The 23942-nt window shown below is 45.2% G+C and overlaps 1 protein-coding gene across 4 annotated transcripts in view; it reads right to left on the bottom strand.

The window, feature by feature from the left end:
• Positions 1-3433, bottom strand: part of nsd3 (nuclear receptor binding SET domain protein 3) — an 87598-nt gene extending 84165 nt beyond the window's left edge. For all 4 annotated transcript variants that reach the window (XM_070865975.1, XM_070865977.1, XM_070865976.1 and 1 more), the window contains exon 1: positions 3056-3433. The gene's annotated coding sequence lies outside the window, so the exon portion shown is untranslated. The remainder of the gene's footprint in view (positions 1-3055) is intronic.
• Positions 3434-23942: the final 20509 nt, after the last annotated feature.

Genomic DNA, 23942 nt, shown 5'->3' with positions numbered 1-23942 from the left:
GAGCATGAAAGGCTGAGTAAGGTTTTTAAACAATGCAGTAGTTGGTAAAGGGCCATGCTGCAAGAGGCTTTCGTTCCCCCCCCCCTCCCTAAACATTTTCTCATGATGGGAGTGGGGTTAGCCAATTCATGCTGGGGTATGGGTCCACAGGCAACTGCAGTCCTCCAGCACCTCATCCAAATAACCATTCCTCATGTACGAACCTAGATAACGTCAGCTTCCAATGTCATTTGCAAGACGTCATTTGTATACTAAATAAGAAAGTACTCAGGAGCATCTGCAAAGCTTGCCAGAGACGGCTGGTGGTAGTGCTACCTACAACACGCCTGTTTTGTTGTGAACTAGGCCAATATGGCCCGATATAGTTTCTATCGGGATAAACACCTGAAGGGGGAATCAGGAAGTGATAATTTTATGACGCACAATCAGCATTATCTCAAGCTAAGAGATTTTCTTAATATAACTATCAAGCTCACCAGGAAAATCTGTGGAGTTGGATTGAATAACTTTATACATCATTTACATCAATATATACTCTTATGAATTATTCAAATTGTTAATGCAAAGTCACAAAGCCTTTAATGGGTCAATTCAGAGCCAAGTATCAGTCAATAAACTTTTATAAATCACAAATAAAATAGTGAAAGGATAGTCAAAAGGAAGGGTGGGGCTGATTAGGGACCAAAAAGGAGATGTTCTTGTGAAGGCAAAGGGCATAGTTGAGTACTTTTCTGTCATCACAAAAGAGGATGTTGCCAATGTTACAGTGAAGGGGGAGGTAGTAGAGAAATTTGATAGGATAACAATAGATTAAAAAGAGAAGGTTGGCAACACTCAAAGTAGAAAAGTCAGTCAAGACGGGATGCATCCGAGGTTGCGGAGGGAAGTAAGGGTGGAAATAGTGGAGATCTGAGCCACAATTTTTCAATTCTTCTTGGATATGGGGGTGGTGCAGGAGGACTGGAGGGTTGCAAATATTACACCCCTGTTCAAAAAGGGGAGCCTAATGTCGATGGTGGGGGAACCTTGAGAGACAATAATCCAAGACCAAATTAATTGTCCCTTGGAAAAACATTGATTAATAAATGACAGCCAGCACAGATCTGTCAAAAGCAAGTCGTGTCTGACAAATTTCATGGAGATTTTTTGATGAAGTAGTGAAGAGGGTTGATGCTGTGTATACAGATGCTCATAAAGGTGTTTGATTAAGTAACACATAATAAGGCATGTTAGCAAAATTGAAGCCCATGGGATTAAAGGGGCAATGGTAGCGTGGATACAAAATGAGCTAATTGACAGAAAGCAGAGGTGAACAGGTGATTTTCACACTGGAAGGATGTATATAGTGGTGTCCCCCAGGGGTCAGTATTAGAATTACTACTCTTTTTGATATGTGTTAATGATCTGGACCTAAATATATCGTGCACAATGTCAACGTTTGCAGATGATACAAAACTCGGAAATGTAGTTAACAGCAAGGAGGATAATAGCAGACTTCAGCAGGACATAGATAGACTGGTGAAATGGGCAGACACACAGCAGATGAAATTTAATGCAGAGAAGTGTAATGTGATACATTTTGGAAAGAAGAATGAGGAGAGACATTATAAACTAAATGGTACCATCTTAAAGGGGGTTTACGTACACAAATCTTTGAAGGCGGCTCGACAAGCTGAGATGCTGTTAAAACAGCATACGGGATCCTTGGCTTTATAATAGAGGCATAGAGTACAAAAGCAAGGAAGTTATTCTGAACCTTTATAAATCACTTGTTAGACCTTAGCTGGAGTATTGTGTCCAATTCTAGGCACACTTTAGGAAGGATGTCAAGGCTTTGGAGAGGGTGCAGAGGAGATTTACTAGAATGGTATCAAGGATTTCAGTTATGTGAAGTGATTGGAAAAGCTGGGATTGTTCTTCTCAAAGCAGAGATGGTTATGGTGAGATTAATAGAGGTGTTCAAAATTATGAGGGGTTTTGATAGAGTAAATAGAAAGTTGTTCCACTGGCAGGAGGGTTGGTACCCAGAAGTCACAGGTTCAAGGTAATTGGCAAAATGATCAGAGAGAAGGGAAGGGGAGAATGTTAATGCAGTGCATAATGATGATCTGGAATGCATCACCTGAAAGGGTGGTGGAAGCAGATTCAATAGTAACTTGAAATAGGAACAATTGCAGGACTATGGGGAAGGAACAGGGAAGTGGTAATAATTGGACAGCTCTTTCAAAGAGCCAGCACAGGCACTCTGAGGCAAATGGCCTCCTTCGGTGCTGTATAATTCTAAAAAGCAAAAGTGTGCAAAAGGAAATACACAGATATTTTTAAAGAAAAATCTACAGCCACACACAAGTTCACAAATATTCTTTTCAGCTCAGTGAACTGCATCAGCAAACATCAGCTTCTGTTCATAAATATTCCTCCCCTTGCTATCTTTTTTTTTCCAAATGGCATCAATAGTGGTAGTGTTACATTTTAATCGTCATCTCCAAAATCCATGTTGATAAACATGAACAACAGAACTGAATGAGACAGGTATATTACCTGTCAAAAGCACTTATTTGTATAATCTCATAGGCATGATAGCTTTCTCCCTCCCACAATTCTAGCAACATTTGCAGTACTGTATTAGAACTGCACTTTAAAAAAAAAGCAAGATGGAAATATTAATGTCTGAATGTTGGGGGATGAGGAGGCGGGCAAGGGGAAATGTGGGGAAAGGAAGAAGAAAAATGCTGATCCTCAGGAATAAAAGCACAGTGAGACACAGTTCAGATTCTAGTCTTTTTTTAAGATAAAACTGCAACTTCATTTTGTGCCCTCAGCAAGAAAAGAGGCAAGTAGCAGCAATATGGCTGCCAGTGCCCCTTTAAATACAGCATTGTACCATTTTTGCCTTCTCCATCCTCATCCCCAGTCAGAGAAACACAAATTCAAAATCGCAGAGAGATGGCTATTTTAATTGGGTTTTTTAAAATGTGAAATTGCGAGACCAAGAGGGTCTGGAGGAGAAGGGAAAAATAATCAATTAAAATTAAAAGAAAAGCTGTAACACTACCTGCAGTTTGTTCCATTATACTCAAAACCCAGAGAGGCTCAGCTTGATGGGGATTCACACTAAATTAGTCCAACAAGAGGTGGTGTGAGGGGGAGGATGTCCAGGCCGCTTGCAGCTTATAAAATGGGGGGTTGGCTGAGGGGAGGGGGTATTTTGCGCCTCAGCTCCGCTGGTTTTTAGCTGCCTGGCGCTCCATGGTTGGCGGCGGACCGCTTCTCGACGAGGGACGGTGCCGGTGCCGCCTGGCGGCGGTGCTGACTGTTGTCGGGGGGAAGAGGAGGGGAGGGGGAAGGCTGGGACTCAGGCCGCCGCTTCTCCGGCTTGTTATTGCAGTTTGCCTCGCAGCCGCACAAAGGCCCCGGCCGCGCGTTCAGCGCCCAAAACTCCGCGCTCCCATTGGCCGCAGCGCTCTGCACAGGCCGCGCGGCACCATGGGAAATGTAGTCCTCGCCACAGCACAGGCACTGACAGTGCAGGGCTCAGAGACACACACAGCACAGGCACTGACAGTGCAGGGCTCAGAGACACACACACACAGCACAGGCACTGACAGTGCAGGGCTCAGAGACACACACAACACGCAGCACAGGCACTGACAGTGCAGGGCTCAGAGACACACACAGCACAGGCACTGACATTGCAGGGCTCAGAGACACACACAGCACAGGCACTGACAGTGCAGGGCTCAGAGACACACACACACACACACAGCACAGGCACTGACAGTGCAGGGCTCAGAGAGACACACACAGCACAGGCACTGACAGTGCAGGGCTCAGAGACACACACAAAGCACAGGCAATGACAGTGCAGGGCTCAGAGACACACACACACACACAGCACAGGCACTGACAGTGCAGCGCTCAAAGACACACACACACACAACACACAGCACAGGCACTGACAGTGCAGAGCTCAGATACACACAACGCAATACAACACACAGCACAGGCATTGACAGTGCAGAGCTCAAATACACACAACACACAATACAACACACAATACAGCACAATACAACAGGCACAGACAGTGCAGAGCTCAGGGACACACACACACAATACAACACACACCACAGGCACTGACAGTGCAGAGCTCAGTCACACACACATAATACAACACAACAGGCACTGACAGTGCAGAGCTCAGATACACACACACAACACACACAATACAACACACAACAGGTACTGACGTGCAGAGTTCAGAGACACACATACAACACAATACAACAGGCACAGACAGTGCAGAGCTCAGAGACACACACATACAACACACACAATACAACACAATACCACAGGCACTGACAGTGCAGAGCTCAGAGACACACACAACACACACACACAGTACAACACACACCACAGGCACTGACAGTGCAGAGCTCAGATACACACAACCCACACACAATACAACACACACCAGAGGCACTGACGGTGCAGAACTCAGATACACACAACCCACACACAATACAACACACACCAGAGGCACTGACGGTGCAGAACTCAGATACACACACACACACACACACACACAATACCACACACACCACAGGCACTGACAGTGCAGAGCTCAGAGACACACACACAATACAACACAATACAACAGGCACTGACAGTGCAGAGCTCAGAGACACACACACAACACACACAATACAACACAATACAACAGGCACTGACAGTGTAGAGCTCAGATACACACACACAGCACACACAATACAACACAATACAACAGGCACTGACAGTGCAGAGCTGAGAGAGAGAGACACACACACAACAGGCACTGACGGTGCAGAACTCAGACACACACACAACACACACAATATAACAGACACTGACAGTGCAGAGCTCAGAGAGAGAGAGAGACACACACACACAACAGGCACTGACAGTGCAGAACTCAGACACACACACAACACACACAATACAACACAATACAACAGGCACTGACAGTGCAGAGCTCAGAGAGAGAGAGAGACACACACACACAACAGGCACTGACAGTGCAGAGCTCAGAGACACACACACAACACACACACACAATACAACACACACCACAGGCACAGACAGTGCAGAGCTCAGACACACACACACACAAAACACACACACACACCGCAGGCACTGACAGTGCAGAGCTCAGAGACACACAATACAATACAATACCACAGGCACTGACAGTGCAGAGCTCAGAGACACACACACAAAATAGGCACTGACAGTGCAGAGCTCAGACACACACACACAACAGGCACTGACAGTACTGAACTCAGAGACACACACACATACACAACAAGCACTGACAGTGCAGAGATCAGACACACACACTCACAACACAACACAACACACACACACAATACAACACACAACAGGCATTGACACTGCGGAGCTAAAAGCCACACACACACAACAGACACTGACAGTGCGGAACTCAGAGACACACACACACACACAACACAACACACAACAGGCACAAACAGTGCAGAACTCAGAACCACACACAGGCACACACAACAGGCACACAAAACACACTTGCAACACACACACACAATACAACACACACGCATAACAGGCACACAACAGGCACACAAAACACACATACACAACGGGCACTGACAGGTCAAAGCTCAGAAACACACACACAATAGGCACACAAAACATACTCATAACAGGCACACAAAACACACACACACGCACACAACATGAACACAAAACAAACAACAGGCTCACAAAACACACACACAACAGGCACTGACGACTCAGAGCTCAGAAACACACACACAACACACACACACACACACAATGTCCTTCTTACTACATTATGTCAGCTCAGACAGCAATGTGATAATGACCAGTTCATTTGTTTTAGTGATTTTCATTGAGGGATAAATATTGGCTAGAACACCCATAGAACACACAATGTTCTGACTCAGAGGTAAGGGTGCTACTCTCTGAGCATGTGTGAATTCATATAATTTATTTATTGCACTTCTCCCTCCTCTCCTAAAGGTGCTTCCTACCCCTTAGAGGTAGAACCGTGAGTCAGAAGGTTGTGGGTTTCAGTCCCACTCCAGGGACTTGAGCACAAAAATCGAGACTGACACTCCCAGTGCAGTGCTGAGGGAGTGCTGCAGTGTCGGAGGTGCCGTCTTTCTGATGAGATGTTAAACCGAGGTCCCGCCTGCTCTTTCAGGTGGACGTAAAAGATCCTATTTCAAAGAAGAGCAGGGGAATTATCCCCGGTGTCCTACCCAATATTTATTCCTCAATGAAAATCACTAAAACAGATGATCTGGTCATTATCACATTGCTGTTTGTGGGAGCTTGTTGTGCGCTAATTGGCTGCCACGTTTCCCCCATTACAATAGTGACTACACTCCAAAAGTACTTCATTGGCTGTAAAACGCTTTGAGATGTCCAATGGTCGTGAAAGGCGCTATATAAATGTAAGACTTTCTTTTTTTACATGTACCTTCGTTGGGTATAGTCAAGACAGAGATTTTTGGATATTAAGGGAATCATAAAGGCCATCATTCAATAAGCTCATGGCCTACTCCTGCTCCTATTTCTAATGTTCAAGTAACCCTCACTCAGTTTGGCTACTCGTCTCACTGATGAGCCAAGACAACGCATAGACTGATTGTGGAAGAGCGCCTCAGTTTATTTTTGAGCCTTAAAACAGCAGCTGGTATCCAAAGCCATGTGCTCCCTTTAGTCTGGGAAATAAAATACGTCTGGCGAAAGAAGAGCCATTGATAATTCAGTGTCAACAAACTATTTTTTCCTCCTCCCCATCTCGTTTGAAAACACAAACTCATGCTGGGGTATGATTCTATGGGCAGCAGCAAAGGCTATCCAGTACTTTGCCATTAGCCAGCGAGCGTCAGCGTGGTAGTTGGCCAGAAAACACTTGGTTCTGTCCTCAACTGACATCTGCAAACACAATTTCCAGCAGGAGTTACTGGAGGGAAATCAGGTGCAGTAATACTGACTGATTTTACACCTCTCTGGTTCCCTAGCCTGAAGCATAAAGGTACATCAGTCATTGAAAGTTGGCATGCAGGTACAGCAGGCGGTGAAGAAGGCAAATGGCATGTTGGCCTTCATAGCTAGGGGATTTGAGTATAGGAGCAGGGAGGTCTTACTGCAGTTGTACAGGGCCTTAGTGAGGCCTCACCTGGAATATTGTGTTCAGTTTTGGTCTCCTAATCTGAGGAAGGACGTTCTTGCTATTGAGGAAGTGCATAACAGGTTCACCAAACTAATTCCCGGGATGGCAGGACTGACATATGAGGAGAGACGGGATCAACTGGGCCTGTATTCACTGGAGTTTAGAAGAATGAGAGGGGATCTCATAGAAACATATAAACAGGACTGGACAGGTTAGATGCAGGAAGAATGTTCCCGATGTTGGGGAAGTCCAGAACCAGGGGTCACAGTCTAAGGATAAGGGGTAAGCCATTTAGGACTGAGATGAGGAGAAACTTCTTCATTCAAAAAGTTGTTAACCTGTGGAATTCTCTACCGCAGAGAGTTGTTGAAGCCAGTTCGTTAGATGCATTCAAGAGGGAGTTAGATGTGGCCCTTACAGATAAAGGGATCAAGGGGTATGGAGAGAAAGCAGGAAAGGTTTACTGAGGTGAATAATCAGCCATGATCTTATGGAATGGAGGTGCAGGCTCGAAGGGCTGAATGGCCTACTTCTGCACCTCTTTTCTATGTTTCTATGTTTCTATTGTAGCTCCTCGACTTCAGCCATGGATGACAACAACTGTCTGAAGGTGAGTCTGTGTTTTGTCTTTCTCTCTCTCTCCTCCATAGGGCTCATATTATTCTTCAAACATTTTAATACTGGAGGAATATACAAGAAAAAACTTGCATTTTATACAACGCCTTTCATTTCGGGACAACTGAAATTGCTTCACGACCAATTACTTAATTTCCTTGAAGTGTGGTCACTGTTGTGTGAGCAAACACAGGAGCCAACTTGCACATAGCAAGGTCCCATAAACAGCAATGGAGAACAAACACCATTTAATCTGTTTTGGTGGTATTGACTGAGGAATAAAAATTGGCCAGGGCCTAGGAAAGCTCCCCTGCCCTTCTTGGAATCATGCTATGGGATCTTTTATTTCCACCCAAGAGGTAGACAGAACCTTGGTTTAACATCTCAACCAAAAGACAGCACCGCTGACAGTGCTGGGCTCTTTCAGTACTGTACACGTGGTTTTAGCCTAGATTATGTGTTTAGGTACTACATTGGAGCTTGAATTTATCATTTAACATAAGAACAGAAGAAATAAGAGCAGGAGTAGGCCATTCGGCCCCTCGAGCCTGCTCTGCCATTCAATAAGATCATGGCTGATCTGATCTTGGCCTCAACTCCACTTCCCTGCCTGCTCCCCATAACCCTTGACTCCCTTTTTGCCGACTTAAAGGCAAAAGTTCTACTACTGAGCCAAGCTGACATTGGAATGACATTAGCTGCTTTTATATAGCACTAGTGTTGTCGGCTCCTGATATAAAGGGCTTGGAGAAGTCAACAACACTACTTGGAGAAATAAATTTGCTAGATTTTGTAAGCTGGTGGCCGGGGAAGATCCATTTTTTACTCCGTCTTAGCAGTCTTTGAGATCGGGCAAGTTTAATTCGGTGTTATCGCTGGTGATTCCAGAGCGTGTGGTATTTGAGCCACATCAAAGCAGCTACTTAGGATCAATAAGACTGACAACAGATTGAAAATCTATTCAACACATTTGTAGCTGTGCTTACTTCTCAGAGTGGCATAGCTCAAAATAGGTAACATTTCTTCATTAAAGTGATGAATTGTAACTCTTAATGAGTCTGATTATTGTTTAAAGGTTAAAAAAAACATATATTTATGTATCACACCCTTTTGGAACTGTAAATAAGACTTTTTTTTAAAAATCAGTGTTTTTTGGGGGGTTGGAAATTGTGAGTGTATCCTGTCGGCATTCTGTTTTGTGCAGATTAGCAATTGATGAGTTTGTACATCTCGAAGCACCTCCTAATGTAAAGAGAACACCACTAAGTGGGTGATCCATACATGCTAACACCAGCCTCCAATAATTTTAAAATTATGATTGTGTAATTTGGTTAGATAATACGTTCAATTCCCTGTGGCACCAGTCAGTAGAAAGTGAACCGATAAAATGCTTCCTTTTTAGTGAACAACATCCAAGGAGAATAGATAAAAGGTTAACCTTTACATAAATCAAAATAAAGTTAAACTTAAAAAAAATGAAGTTGTTTTTGCCCCATATATAACTATATTTCATTTTTCAAAGCTAAATACAAAAGTTTATTCAAAATAAAGACCAGTTAGTTCATTCTTTTATGATTTATGGTGATTGGCAAAAGAACCAACGGCGACATGAGGAAAACATTTTTTACACAGCGAGTGGTTGGGATCTGCAATACGCTGCCTGAATGGGTGGTGGGTGCAGACTCAATTGCGCCTTTCAAAAGGGAATTGGATAAGCAGCCGAAGGAAAAAAAATTGCAGGACGACAGGGAAAGGGTGGGGGAACATAAGAACATAAGAAATAGGGGCAGGCCTGCTCCGCCATTCAATAAGATCATGGCTGATCTGATCCTGGCCTCAACTCCACTTCCCCGCCCGCTCCCCATAACCCTTGACTCCCTTATCATAGAAAAATCTGTCGATCTCCACCTTAAATATATTGAAAGACCCAGTCACCACAGATCTCTGGGGTAGAGAATTCCAAAAATTCACGACCCGCTGAGAGAAGAAATTCCTCCTCATTTCTGTCATGTATCTTACATTATTATATATAACTGTATCCTAACATGCTATACATGACTGTAATAAGATATGACCTGTAACCACCAGCAGACCTTACCACCAGGGGTGCACTTGCAAGAGACAGGTATATAAGGACAAGTCTCAGGCAAGTGCAGCATTCCAGAGCTGTGAAATAAAGGTGCAGGTCCAGAGTGACCTTGACTTCACTACATGCCTCGTGTGAATCTGTACTGAGGGGACAGGACTTTACAGTGGCGACGGGTTACGGGATTACAGAATCCACAGAATGGCAAACAATGGATCAGATGAAAAGTACAAAGCGGGAGGCAATTGGGAGGACTTTATAGAAAGGCTCCAGCAAAGCTTTGTAACCAAAGATTGGTTAGGCGACGATAAGGCAGACAAGAGAAGAGACCATCTCTTGACCAGCTGTGGCTCGAAAACATACGCTTTAATGAAGGATCTGTTGGCACCTGAGAAACCAGCAAGCAAGTCGTTTGAAGAATTGAGCACACTGGTAAGAGACCACCTGAAGCCAGCGAGCAGCCTACACATGGCCAGACACAGGTTCTAGAGCTACAGAGGCTGTGTGGCCAAAGCATACCCGACTTCATGGCGGAACTTCAGAGGTTGGCTAGTTTATGTGAGTTCTCCGATGAACTGAGGAGAGAAATGCTGAGAGACTTTTTCATTGAAGGAATAGGCCACGCAGGCATATTCCGAAAGCTCATAGAGACCAAGAACCTGAATTTAGAGGCAGCAGCACTGGTTGCACAGACATTCTTGGTAGGGGAAGAAGAAACGAGGTTGATTTACAATGCAGGTACGACAACTAACGAAATATCGGAAGAAGAAGTTCACAGCACTAAACAAGCTGCTACCCCTACACACAGACAAAACCGGGAGAACAGGCTCTCGACAGCAGACAGAAGCCATCAAGCTGCTACCCCCACATACAGACAAAATCGGGAGAACAGGCTCTCGACAGCAGGCAGAAGCCATCAAGGGCCACAGGAACGGCCGTTCACACCTCATCAACCCACAATGCGAGCAATCAACTACAAACTGAGAGAAGCTCAAGAGAGATCAGCCAGACGCAGCTCATTCTTTGGGAACTCTTTGAACAATGGAACAGGTCTGTGCTGGAGGTGTAGGGGTGAGCACTCGTCAAGGGGATGTCGATTTCAGCAGGCTGTTTGCAGAAATTGTGAATATACAGGGTATTTGGCCCTCATGCGCTCGGCTGGTATACGAATCGGATGGGTCAGAAAGTGGACCAGAAGATGGTGGGGACAGTACCCGGGACACCGGTGTACAGCAGGTCAACACGATCAATGGCCGCTGCTCCTACAACAGGACGCCTCCAATAATGATGAGGATCCTACTCAATGGGATATCTGTCAACATGGAGCTGGATACGGGAGCGAGTCAATCTCTCATGGGCGCTCAACAATTTGAACAACTGTGGCCGCATAAAAGAGACAGACCAAAACTCACAAGGGTCGACACCAAACTAAGGACCTATACCAAAGAAATCGTACCAGTTCTCGGCAGCGCCATGCTCTCTGTCACACACAAAGGGACAATGAACCGACTTCCCCTGTGGATTGTCCCCGGAGACCCACCAGCACTGCTGGGGAGAAGCTGGCTGGCAAAACTAAACTGGAAATGGGATGATGTCCATGCCATGTCATTAGAGGAACGGACCTCCTGCTCAACAGTTATAAAGTGATTTGAACATCTCTTTCAGCCAGGTGTGGGCACTTTCAATGGGGCCAAAGTCAAAATCTACATCACACAGGATGCTAGACCGGTCCATCACAAGGCCAAAGCTGTACCCTATATGATGAGGGAAAAGATTGAACACGAACTAGACAGGCTTCTGCGGGAAGGCATTATATCACCTGTGGAATTTAGTGACTGGGCAAGTCCCATCGTCCCAGTCATGAAGCCTGATGGATCCGTACGAATCTGTAGGGACTACAAATCTACCATAAACGGAGTCTCCCTACAGGAGCAGTACTCGCTGCCCAGAGCGGAGGATTTATTTGCCACATTGGCTGGAGGTAAACTTTTCTCAAAATTAGACCTCACATCTGCGTATATGACGCAAGAATTGACCGAGGAATCCAAGCTACTCACCACCATCAACACACATCGAGGCCTTTTCATGTACAATCGATGCCCATTCGGCATCAGGTCGGCAGCTGCCATATTCCAGCACAACATGGAGAGTCTGCTCAAGTCCATCCCGGGGACGGTTGTATTTCAAGACGACATACTTATCACGGGCAGGGACACCGACTCCCATCTCCGTAATTTGGAGGAAAAATAAAGCGGTTGGATCGGGTAGGCCGACGAGTCAAGAAATCCAAGTGCCTGTTTCTCGCACCCAAGGATGAATTTTTGGGGAGAAGGATTGCCACTGATGGAATCCGCCCAACAGAGTCCAAAACAGAAGCAATTCGGCTGGCATCCAGGCACCGGAATGTCTCAGAACTGCGCGCCTTTCTCGGGCTACTCAATTACTTTGGGAACTTTATGCAGAACTTAAGCACGCTGCTGGAGCCTCTCCACATGGTACTCAGGTAGGGGTGTGATTGGTTTTGGGGGGACGCCCAGGAACGTGCCTTCAATAAGGCACGCAATCTTCTGTGTTCCAACAGTGTTTTGACTTTCTTTGACCCAGGTAAAAAGCTAGTTCTCACATGCGATGCGACAGCGTATGGGGTCGGGTGCGTGTTGCAACATGTCATTAGTGCGGGCAAATTACAACCCATAGCTTATGCCTACAGGTCACTTTCGCGGGCGGAGCGCAGGTACGGAATAGTAGAGAAGGAGGCGCTCGCGTGCGTGTCTGGTGTCAAAAAGATGCACCAATACCTTTTCAGGGCCAAGTTCGCGTTAGAAACCGACCACAAGCCCCTCACGTCCCTCCTATCCGAGAGCAAGGCAATAAACGCCAACGCCTCGGCGCAAATTCAACGGTGAGCACTCATGCTGGCGTCCTATGACTACACAATAAGGCACAGACCAGGCACAGACAACTGTGTCGACGCGCTCAGCAGGCTACCCCTGGCAACCACGGAAGGGTCTGACGAACAGGACTGTGAGATAGTCATGGCAATCAATGCCTTTGAGTCCACAGGTTCGCCCATGACGGCTCGCCAAATCAGAGCCTGGACGGCCAGCAACCCCATGTTATCCTCAATAAAAAGATGTGTCCTAACCGGTGATTGGGCAGAGGCTCGCGATGCCTGCCCCGAGGAATTAAAACACTTTCACAGGCGCATGCATGAGCTATCACTACAAGCAGACTGCCTGATGTGGGGCAGCCGAGTAGTCATGCCTCTGCGAGGCAGAGAGGCATTTGTCTGGGAGCTCCACCGCAAGCACCCGAGGATTGTTCTCATGAAGGCCATAGCCAGATCCCACTTCTTGGACTTGGAGCTCTGCGTCCGAAGGTGCACCATTTGTGCCCAACTCAGCAATGCCCCCAGGGAGGCTCCACTGAGGCCCTGGCCCTGGCCTACCAAACCGTGGTCGCGGGTGCACGTAGACTATGTGGGCCCATTCATGGGAAAAATGTTCCTCGTGGTTGTAGATGCATTTTCAAAGTGGATCGAATGCACCATTTTAAACTCGAGCACAACCTCCACCACTGTGGAGAGCCTCGCAACCATGTTTGCAATGCACAGAATCCCTGACACATTGGTCAGTGACAATGGTCCGTGCTTCACCAGCGCAGAATTCCAAGACTTTATAATTGACCACGGCATAAATCACGTCAAGACGGCACCGTTCAAGCCGGCCTCCAACGGCCAGGTGGAGAGAGCAGTGCAAATCATTAAACAAGGCATGCTTAAAATCCAAGGTCCCACGCTGCAGGGTCGCCTGTCGCGACTGCTGCTGGCATACAGATTTCATCCGCACTCACTGACTGGGATCCCCCACACGCAACTGTTGATGAAAACATAGAAACATAGAAACATAGAAAATAGATGCAGGAGTAGGCCATTCGGCCGTTCTAGCCTGCACCGCCATTCAATGAGTTCATGGCTGAACATGCAACTTCAGTACTCCATTCCTGCTTTCTCACCATACCCCTTGATCCCCCGAGTAGTAAGGACTTCATCTAACTCCCTTTTGAATATACTTAGTGAATTGGCCTCAACAACTTTCTGTGGTAGAGAATTCCACAGGTTCACCACTCTCTGGGTGAAGAAATTCCTCCTCATCTCGGTCCTAAATGGCTTCCCCCTTATCCTTAGACTGTGTCCCCTGGTTCTGGACTTCCCCAACATTGGGAACATTCTTCCTGCATCAAACCTGTCTAACCCCGTCAGAATTTTAAACGTTTCTATGAGGTCCCCTCTCATTCTTCTGAACTCCAGCGAATACAAGCCCAGTTGATCCAGTCTTTCTTGATAGGTCAGTCCCGCCATCCCGGGAATCAGTCTGGTGAATCTTCGCTGCACTCCCTCAATAGCAAGAATGTCCTTCCTCAAGTTAGGAGACCAAAACTGTACACAATACTCCAGGTGTGGCCTCACCAAGGCCCTGTACAATTGTAGCAACACCTCCCTGCCCCTGTACTCAAATCCCCTCGCTATGAAGGCCAACATGCCATTTGCTTTCTTAACCGCCTGCTGTACCTGCATGCCAACCTTCAATGACTGATGTACCATGACACCCAGGTCTCGTTGCACCTCCCCTTTTCCTAATCTGTCACCATTCAGATAATAGTCTGTCTCTCTGTTTTTACCACCAAAGTGGATAACCTCACATTTATCCACATTATACTTCATCTGCCATGCATTTGCCCACTCACCTAACCTATCCAAGTCGCTCTGCAGCCTCATAGCATCCTCCTCGCAGCTCACACTGCCACCCAACTTAGTGTCATCCGCAAATTTGGAGATACTACATTTAATCCCCTCGTCTAAATCATTAATGTACAGTGTAAACAGCTGGGGCCCCAGCACAGAACCTTGCGGTACCCCACTAGTCACTGCCTGCCATTCTGAAAAGTCCCCATTTACTCCTACTCTTTTCTTCCTGTCTGACAACCAGTTCTCAATCCATGTCAGCACACTACCCCCAATCCCATGTGCTTTAACTTTGCACATTAATCTCTTGTGTGGGACCTTGTCGAAAGCCTTCTGAAAGTCCAAATATACCACATCAACTGGTTCTCCCTTGTCCACTCTACTGGAAACATCCTCAAAAAATTCCAGAAGATTTGTCAAGCATGATTTCCCTTTCACAAATCCATGCTGACTTGGACCTATCATATTACCTCTTTCCAAATGCACTGCTATGATATCCTTAACAATTGATTCCATCATTTTACCCACTACCGATGTCAGGCTGACCGGTCTATCATTCCCTGTTTTCTCTCTCCCTCCTTTTTTAAAAAGTGGGGTTACATTGGCTACCCTCCACTCCATAGGAACTGATCCAGAGTCAATGGAATGTTGGAAAATGACTGTCAATGCATTCACTATTTCCAAGGCCACCTCCTTAAGTACTCTGGGATGCAGTCCATCAGGCCCTGGGGATTTATCGGCCTTCAATCCCATCAATTTCCCCAACACAATTTCCCGACTAATAAGGATTTCCCTCAGTTCCTCCTCCTTACTAGACCCTCTGACCCCTTTTATATCCGGAAGGTTGTTTGTGTCCTCCTCAGTGAATACCGAACCAAAGTACTTGTTCAATTGGTCCGCCATTTCTTTGTTCCCCGTTATGACTTCCCCTGATTCTGACTGCAGGGGACCTACGTTTGTCTTTACTAACCTTTTTCTCTTTACATATCTATAGAAACTTTTGCAATCCGTCTTAATGTTCCCTGCAAGCTTCTTCTCGTACTCCATTTTCCCTGCCCTAATCAAACCCTTTGTCCTCCTCTGCTGAGTTCTAAATTTCTCCCAGTCCCCGGGTTCGCTGCTATTTCTGGCCAATTTGTATGCCACTTCCTTGGCTTTAATGCTATCCCTGATTTCGCTTGATAGCCACGGTTGAGCCACCTTCCCTTTTTTATTTTTACGCCAGACAGGAATGTACAATTGTTGTAGTTCATCCATGCAGTCTCTAAATGTCTGCCATTGCCCATCCACAGTCAACCCCTTCAGTATCATTCGCCAATCTATCCTAGCCAATTCACGCCTCATACCTTCAAAGTTACCCTTCTTTAAGTTCTGGACCATGGTCTCTGAATTAACTGTTTCATTCTCCATCCTAATGCAGAATTCCACCATATTATGGTCACTCTTCCCCAAGGGGCCTCGCACAACGAGACTGCTAATTAATCCTCTCTCATTACACAACACCCAGTCTAAGATGGCCTCCCCCCTAGTTGGTTCCTCGACATATTGGTCTAAAAAACCATCCCTTATGCACTCCAGGAAATCCTCCTCCACCGTATTGCTTCCAGTTTGGTTAACCCAATCTATGTGCATATTAAAGTCACCCATTATAACTGCTGCACCTTTATTGCACGCACCCCTAATTTCATGTTTGATGCCCTCCCCAACATCACTACTACTGTTTGGAGGTCTGTACACAACTCCCACTAGCGTTTTTTGCCCTTTGGTATTCTGCAGCTCTACCCATATAGATTCCACATCATCCAAGCTAATGTCCTTCCGAACTATTCCCTTAATTTGCTCCTTAACCAGCAATGCTACCCCACCTCCTTTTCCTTTTATTCTATCTTTCCTGAATGTTGAATACCCCTGAATGTTGAGTTCCCAGCCCTGATCATCCTGGAGCCACGTCTCCGTAATCCCAATCACATCATATTTGGTAACATCTATTTGCACAGTTAATTCATCCATCTTATTGCGGATACTCCTTGCATTAAGACACAAAGCCTTCCGGCTTGTTTTTTTAACACCCTTTGTCCTTTTAGAATTTTGCTGTACAGTGGCCCTTTTTGTTCTTTGCCTTGGGTTTCTCTGCCCTCCACTTTTCCTCATCTCCTTTTTGTCTTTTGCCTCCTTTTTGTTTCCCTCTGTCTCCCTGCATTGGTTCCCATCCCCCTGCCATATTAGTTTAAATCCTCCCCAACAGCACTAGCAAACACTCCCCCTAGGACATTGGTTCCGGTCCTGCCCAGGTGCAGACCGTCCGGTTTGTACTGGTCCCACCTCCCCCAGAACCGGTTCCAATGCTCCAGGAATTTGAATCCCTCCCTGCTGCACCACTGCTCAAGCCACGTATTCATCTGCGCTATCCTGCGATTCCTACTCTGACTATCACGTGGATTTTAAAAACAAGGCTCTCATTAATCCTCCCAGACATGCACGAAATCATTGAGGCAAAGCGGCTTAAGCTGACTGAGTACCATGACAGAAATTCGAGGGGGAGATGGAATGAGATAGGGTACAAATTGTTTGCTAAACTATGGCAGGGGTCCCAAATGGCTTGTAGGGACAGTAACGGGCAAGGAAGGAAACAGGCTACTGGTAGTACAAATGGACAATGGCAAAACCTGCTGGAGGGATGTAGACCAAGTCAAAAGCAGATTTACCAACAACACTGCGGAACTAGAGGCAGACTACAATGTGGAACTCGCACCACACCTGGTGGACAGACAGAGGGAACAACCTGAGGAAAGGGCAATCCCAACAGACAGCCCAGGTGAGTCAACAACAATCACACCAATCGAAACAGACAGCCCAGGCGAGATACCAGCAACCACACCCAAAGGAAAACAGACATCAAGGCAAACAACTGAACCACAACTCAGACGCTCCACGCGAGAGCGTAGACCACCTGAGAGACTGAACCTATAAAGACAATAAGACCTTGGGGGAGGGTGATGTCATGCATCTTACATTATTATATATAACTGTATCCTAACATGCTATACATGACTGTAATAAGATATGACCTGTCACCACCAGCATACCTTACCACCAGGGGTGCACTTGCAAGAAACAGGTATATAAGGGCAGGTCTCAGGCAAGTGCAGCATTCCAGAGCTGTGAAATAAAGGTGCAGGTCCAGAGTGACCTTGACTTCACTACATGCCTCGTGTGAATCTGTACTGAAGGGACAGGACTTTACAATTTCTATTTTAAATGGGCAACCCCTTATTCTGAAACTAGTTATAGATTTCCCCCAAGGTGGGAAACATCCTCTCTGCATCTACTCTGTCAAGGCCCCTCAGAATCTTATATGTTTCAATAAGATCACCTCATTCTTCTAAACTCCAATGAGTATAGGCCCAAACCGCTCAACCTTTCTTCATAAGACAACCCCTTCATCTCAGGAATCAACCTAGTGAACCTTCTCTGCTTCCAATGCAAGTAGATCCTTCCTTAAATAAGGAGATCAAAACTGTACGCAGTACTCTCCGAGTGGGACTAGCTGAAGTGCTCTTGCAGAGAGCCGGCACGGGCTCAATGGGCTGAATGGCCTCCTTCTATGCCATAACCATTCTATTATTCTATGATGTTGCCTTAGAGGCCTTAAAAAACTCAATCTTTCTTTCTATTTTCAATCTAAATCCTGATGCTGCAAGTTTTGAAGACAAGACCTAGGTGCAAAATTTTAGGATCGATATCTGGCAAATGTCTCTGTTCTACAGTGACAAATACCAATTTCTTTTAATTGTATGTTAAAAATTGTACTCACTGTACTTTGTGTGCACGCAGCTGTTTATTGAAGAACCTTTATGACAAGCCCGCACAAGAAGCTTCCTGCATGCAGCATCATACTCCGATGCACAATATTTTAACTGGTTCATCAGACCAGTTGCACTCTTGCTATCATTGGTAGGTTGTTGAAAGCACTGCTGTTGCTCTTGTGGACAGTGTTAATCTGAGTCGGGAGTTTGCCTAAGCCATCATACCATAGAGCTCAGTAAACAAAAACACATTTTCTGTCACTGCAAAAAGCATAATCCCTGGGATAATACTGTGTTTATGTGTTAGGAAAGTGAAAGATGGACTTCCTGTTACTGAACACACTATTTTTTTTTGTTATCCACACTTTTTAGTCTTCTGTACTTCACATAGCTCTCCAGTTGAGGGTGTGGGGGAGGGGGTCACAGACCACCAGCCCAGACCTTGGAAAGTGCCACCTCATCCTAGCAACTTAGCAGAGTTCAGCATTTAATGGGGAAAGGTATAACATTACAGATGGAAAGTCCACAAACCTAATTATCATCCTATGGCACACTGACTGAAGACAGTAAAACTCTGCATTAGTTTACCTATAGATAGGCACATAGAAATATTACCTCCCTAAACCTTTCCGCCTCTCTACCTCTCTTCCCTCCTTCAAGATGCTCCTTAAAACCTACCTCTTTAACCAAACTTTTGGTCATCTGCCATAATTTCTTCTTATCTAGCTCGGTATCAAATTGATTTTTTTGTCTTATAACACTCCTGTCAAGCATCTCGGGATGTTTTACTACATTAAAGGCGCTATATAAATACAAGTTGTTGTTGTTAAAGAGTCATTGCTGGGGTTGGGTGGGGAGACAATTGGAGAGGAAAGTGAAAACCGAGAATGGAAAAAAAAGTTCAAGAGAAAGTGCATATATGGCTGTCAGATAAGGGCAGCATTGGGCTCTGATGTTATCTGCTATGGTTGAATAGATTGTTGTTGCTCGCCATCAAGACGGACAAATGAAGAAATGCATGTAATTCGAACCTTCAGAGAGCAGAGCAGGGGAGAAAACTGGCAGAAGAAAACTTGGTGTGAACAAAAAGATTGTTTTCTTTGTTCATACAAAAAAAAAATCAAATAATCTGAAGCAATAAGGAATAAATGAATTCAGTCCAGCTGTGACAATTTTTTTTAATATAAAGTCTTTTATTGCAATTTCTCTCGTATACAAAAAACTGTGATGCACAGATTTCCATTAAATGCCAAAATCCACTTGAAGCCCACAGGGCAACATGAATTTAGTTCAGTAATGGGAACACGCACACAAATCTACAGAGACTGACTGACAAACCAAAAGAGACTGACATTATCTGGAATACATAAAAACAAGGCAATTACATAACAGTTAATTAAAATTTTAAAAGATGTACATAAATGCAGCATCTAGAAAAAAGCAAGGAAAAGATAAGAGAGTGGGAAGCAATTTAATCAGTTATATAAAAGCCATTAGAATGTTGTTCTAACTAAACCGTTGTGCAGCACAAGATCGGGCTTTGCTCAGTTCCAAGTCCTGTTTCATTATTGGACAAATTTGGAAAAGCCTCAGGCATGATTGTTAATGTAATTTTGGAGAGTACAAAGGGAGAGAGGGAGGTGAGAAGCAGTAAGGCAAAGGGATATGTGTGAACAAAACAATGATATTTTCATCACCAACATTTGTAGGTAATGCAAAGAAATCGATGGCTCAGGAGAAAAGGTCAGTTAAAATTGGAGGGAAAAATATTTAAACTTCTGATCACAGGTGCAGGCTTCCTGCCATATTGTTCAATTCTCTGTATCCAGAAACTGCCCCTCATGCTAAACAACCAGAATCTGATAGTTTACATGTCGGAGGTGCTGTCTTTCGGATGAGGCATTAAACCGAGGTCCTGTCTGCTCTCTCAGGTGGATATAAAAGATCCCATGACACTATTTTGAAGAACAGCAGGGGAGTTATCCCCGGTGTCCTGGCCAATATTTATCTCTCAATCAACATCACAAAAACAGATTATCTGGTCATTATCGCATTGCTGTTTGTGGAAGCTTGCTGTGCGCAAATTGGCTGCCACGTTTCTTACATTACAACAGTGCCTACACTCCAAAAGTACTTAATTGGCTGTAAAGTGCTTTGAGACGTCCGGTAGTCATGAAAGGTGCTATATAAATTCAAGTCTTGTCTTTCTTACTGATGTTACACTTGTTACACTACAATGTTTGGGACTGGCTCTCAGCTGGTAGACCAAAAGCCCTAAAGTGCAGTGTTATCCAGATGTGAAGCTTGGTTTTAGCTTAAGGTTGACATCAGATTTCACCTGATTTACAAAAACCTCTTTTGTAGTGGTGAAAATCTGATACAGAAACTGTACCTTCTCCTCTCCTCGGCCTTTGTACTTGCATGTGCCCAATGGAATTGCTGAACTAAAAATAGTATTTGGATCAACAGCCAAGTTATTACACAGGTACTGCCCATAACAAAAATTAATTTGATTATATCTTTTAAGGGTATTCATCGTACAACCACGACAACTTGTATTTATATAGCTCCTTTAACATGGAAAACGTCCCAAGGCGCTTCACGGGAGTATTATGACAAAACAATTAACACTGGGCAGGTGACCAAAAGCTTGGTCAAAGAGGTAGATTTTAAGGAGCGTCTTAAAGGAGGAAAGAGAAGTAGAGAGTTGGAGAGGTTTCGGAAGGGAATTCAAGACAGCAAGGTCCCACCAACAGTAATGAGATGAGTCGCCAGTTAATCTGTGTTAATTGATGGATAAACGGTGGCCGGGACATGGAAAGAACTCCCTACTCCTCTTTAGAAAAAAATGCCACAGAATTTATATATCCACCTGAACTGGCAGATTGTCCTCAATTTAACATCTCATCTGAAAAACAGCACCTCTGATACTGTAGCACTCCCTCAGTACTGAACTGAAGTACTTAGTCTAGATTATGTGCTCGTGTTTGTAGTAGGGCTCAAACCCATAACCTTCTGACTCTGAGACAAGAATGCTTTCAATTGAGCGAAACAAAAAACAGTCTCATGCTGGTTAAGTGCTATGATTGGAATATTGCATTCAAACCCCACTTACATTTAGGCTTAACACTTTAACAATATGCATTTATTATGACACTTCAGTTTCTTCAATTTGCATTTGATTACATTTTGTTACCTTGTTGATTGTGTAAATCAAGTTGAACCCCATTTATTTTACTATTAAAACCTTCTGACCCTCATTATAATTTAAAATAACTCTTTCTTCCCACAAAATCAGTATGGAAGGATACACTGATGAGAGGAGAGATAAATTAACTTCCAGCCCTTAGGGCAGATATATTGAAGAGACTGCGGAAATGAGTTGTGAGAGATCACTTTGTAACTAATGTTGGAAATTTGATCTTTTTTAAAAAGAACAGATAAATCAGTGGATGAAGCAATTTTTCTCAAGCCTTATATATATATATAATTTTGTAAAGCACTGACTCTGGTATGTGTCTGTGTTTTAATGTTAATTTGGCTGCCCCGAAAAGTTTATCACCATCCTCCGCCTGCTCCACGACGACATGCAAGCTGTGATCCTGACTAACAGATCCACCACAGACCCAATCCACATCCAGACTGGGGTCAAGCAGGGCTGCGTCATTGCGCCAACGCCCTTCTCCATCTTCCTCACTGCTATGCTCCATCTCACTCTCAACAAGCTCCCCGCTGGAGAGGAACTAAACTATAGAACCAATGGGAACCTGTTCAACCTTCTTCGCCTCCAGGCTAAGTCCAAGGTCGTCCCAACCTCTGTCATCGAACTACAGTACACAGACAACTTGCGTCTGTGCACATTGAGAGGCTGGACTCCAAGCCGTTGTGAACATCTTCACCGAGGTTTACGAAAACATGGGCCTTACACTAAACATCCGTAGGACAAAGGTCCTCCATTAACCTGACCCTGCCACACAGCTCTGCCCCACGGTCATCAAAATCCACGGCGCGGCCTTGGACAATGTGGACCACTTTCCATACCTTGGGAGCTTACTATCAGCAAGGGCAGACATCGACAACGAGGTCCAACACCGCCTCCAGTGTGCCAGCGCAGCCTTCGGTCACCTGAGGAAGAGAGTGTTTGAAGACCAAGACCTCAAGTCTGCCACCAAGCTTATGATCTACAGGGTAGTAGTGATACCTGCCCTCCTATATGGCTCCGAGATGTGTGAGAAAAGAATCTACATTTACATATACAGTAAACACCTCAAAGTGCTGGAGAAAAAGCACCAGCGCTGTCTCCGCAAGATCTGGCCACCATCCCCAGCAGGCCACATCGTCGGCATGCCCGACACGAGACTCCCAAAGCAAGCACTCTACTCAGAACTCCTACACGGCAAGCGAGCTGCAGGTGGGCAGAGGAAACGTTTCAAGGACACCCTCAAAGCCTCCTTGATAAAGTGCAACATCCCCACCGGCACCTGGGAGTCTCTGGCCAAAAACCACCCTAAGTGGAGGAAGAGCATCCGGAAGGGCGCTGAGCACCTCAAGCTTCATTGCTGGGAGTATGCAGAAACCAAGCGCAGACAGCGGAAGGAGCCTGCGGCAAACCAGAATCCCCACCCACCCTTTCCTTCAACGACTGTCTCTCCCACCTGTGACAGAGACTTAATTCCCGCATTGGACTGTACAGTCACCTGAGAACTCACTTTTAGAGTGGAAGCAAGTCTTCCTCAATTTCGAGGGACTGCCAATGATGATGATGATGGGGGTCAGAGAATAGAACAAACTAATGGCATGATTGTCACAGTAATTTGATCTGCCTTCTAATGCAGGGACCATTCACAATTGTAACTTCTTTCACAAATTTACAAAGAAAAAAAGTTGGTCAGGTACAAAGTAAAGTTCGCTGTGGCTCAGTTGGTAGCACCTTTGCCTCTGAGTCAGAAGGTCGTGGGTTCAAACTCCACTCCAGAGACTTGAGCTCAAAAATCTGGGCTGACACTCCAGTGCAGTGCTGAGGGAGTGCTGCACTGTCAGGGTGATGTCTTTCAGATGAGATGTTAAACTGAGGCCCCGCCTGCTCTCTCAGGTGGACGTAAAAGATCCCATGACATTATTTTGAAGAAGAGCAGGGGAGTTATCCCTTGTTTCTTGGCCAATATTTATCCCTCAATTAACTTCACTAAAAGGATCTGATCATTATCACATTGCTGTTGGTGGGAGCTTGCTGTGTGCAAATTGGCCGCCGCATTTCCTACATACATAAGAAGATAAGAATTAGGAGCCAAGAGTAGGTGGTTCGGCCCTTCGAACCTGCTCCGTCATTCAATAAGATCAGGGCTGATGTTCTACCTCAACCCCACTTACTACAATTAAATATTGGGAAGACTGAAGTCATTGTCTTTGGTCCCTACCACAAACTCCGTTCCTGAGCAACCAACTCCATCCCCCCTCCTAGCATCTGTCTGTGGC

Source organism: Pristiophorus japonicus, chromosome 22, assembly GCF_044704955.1.
Source record: "Pristiophorus japonicus isolate sPriJap1 chromosome 22, sPriJap1.hap1, whole genome shotgun sequence".
NCBI classification, from domain to species: Eukaryota; Metazoa; Chordata; class Chondrichthyes; family Pristiophoridae; genus Pristiophorus; species Pristiophorus japonicus.
Note: the sequence above shows the minus strand (reverse complement) of the source record. Positions and strands in the feature narration are given on the sequence as shown.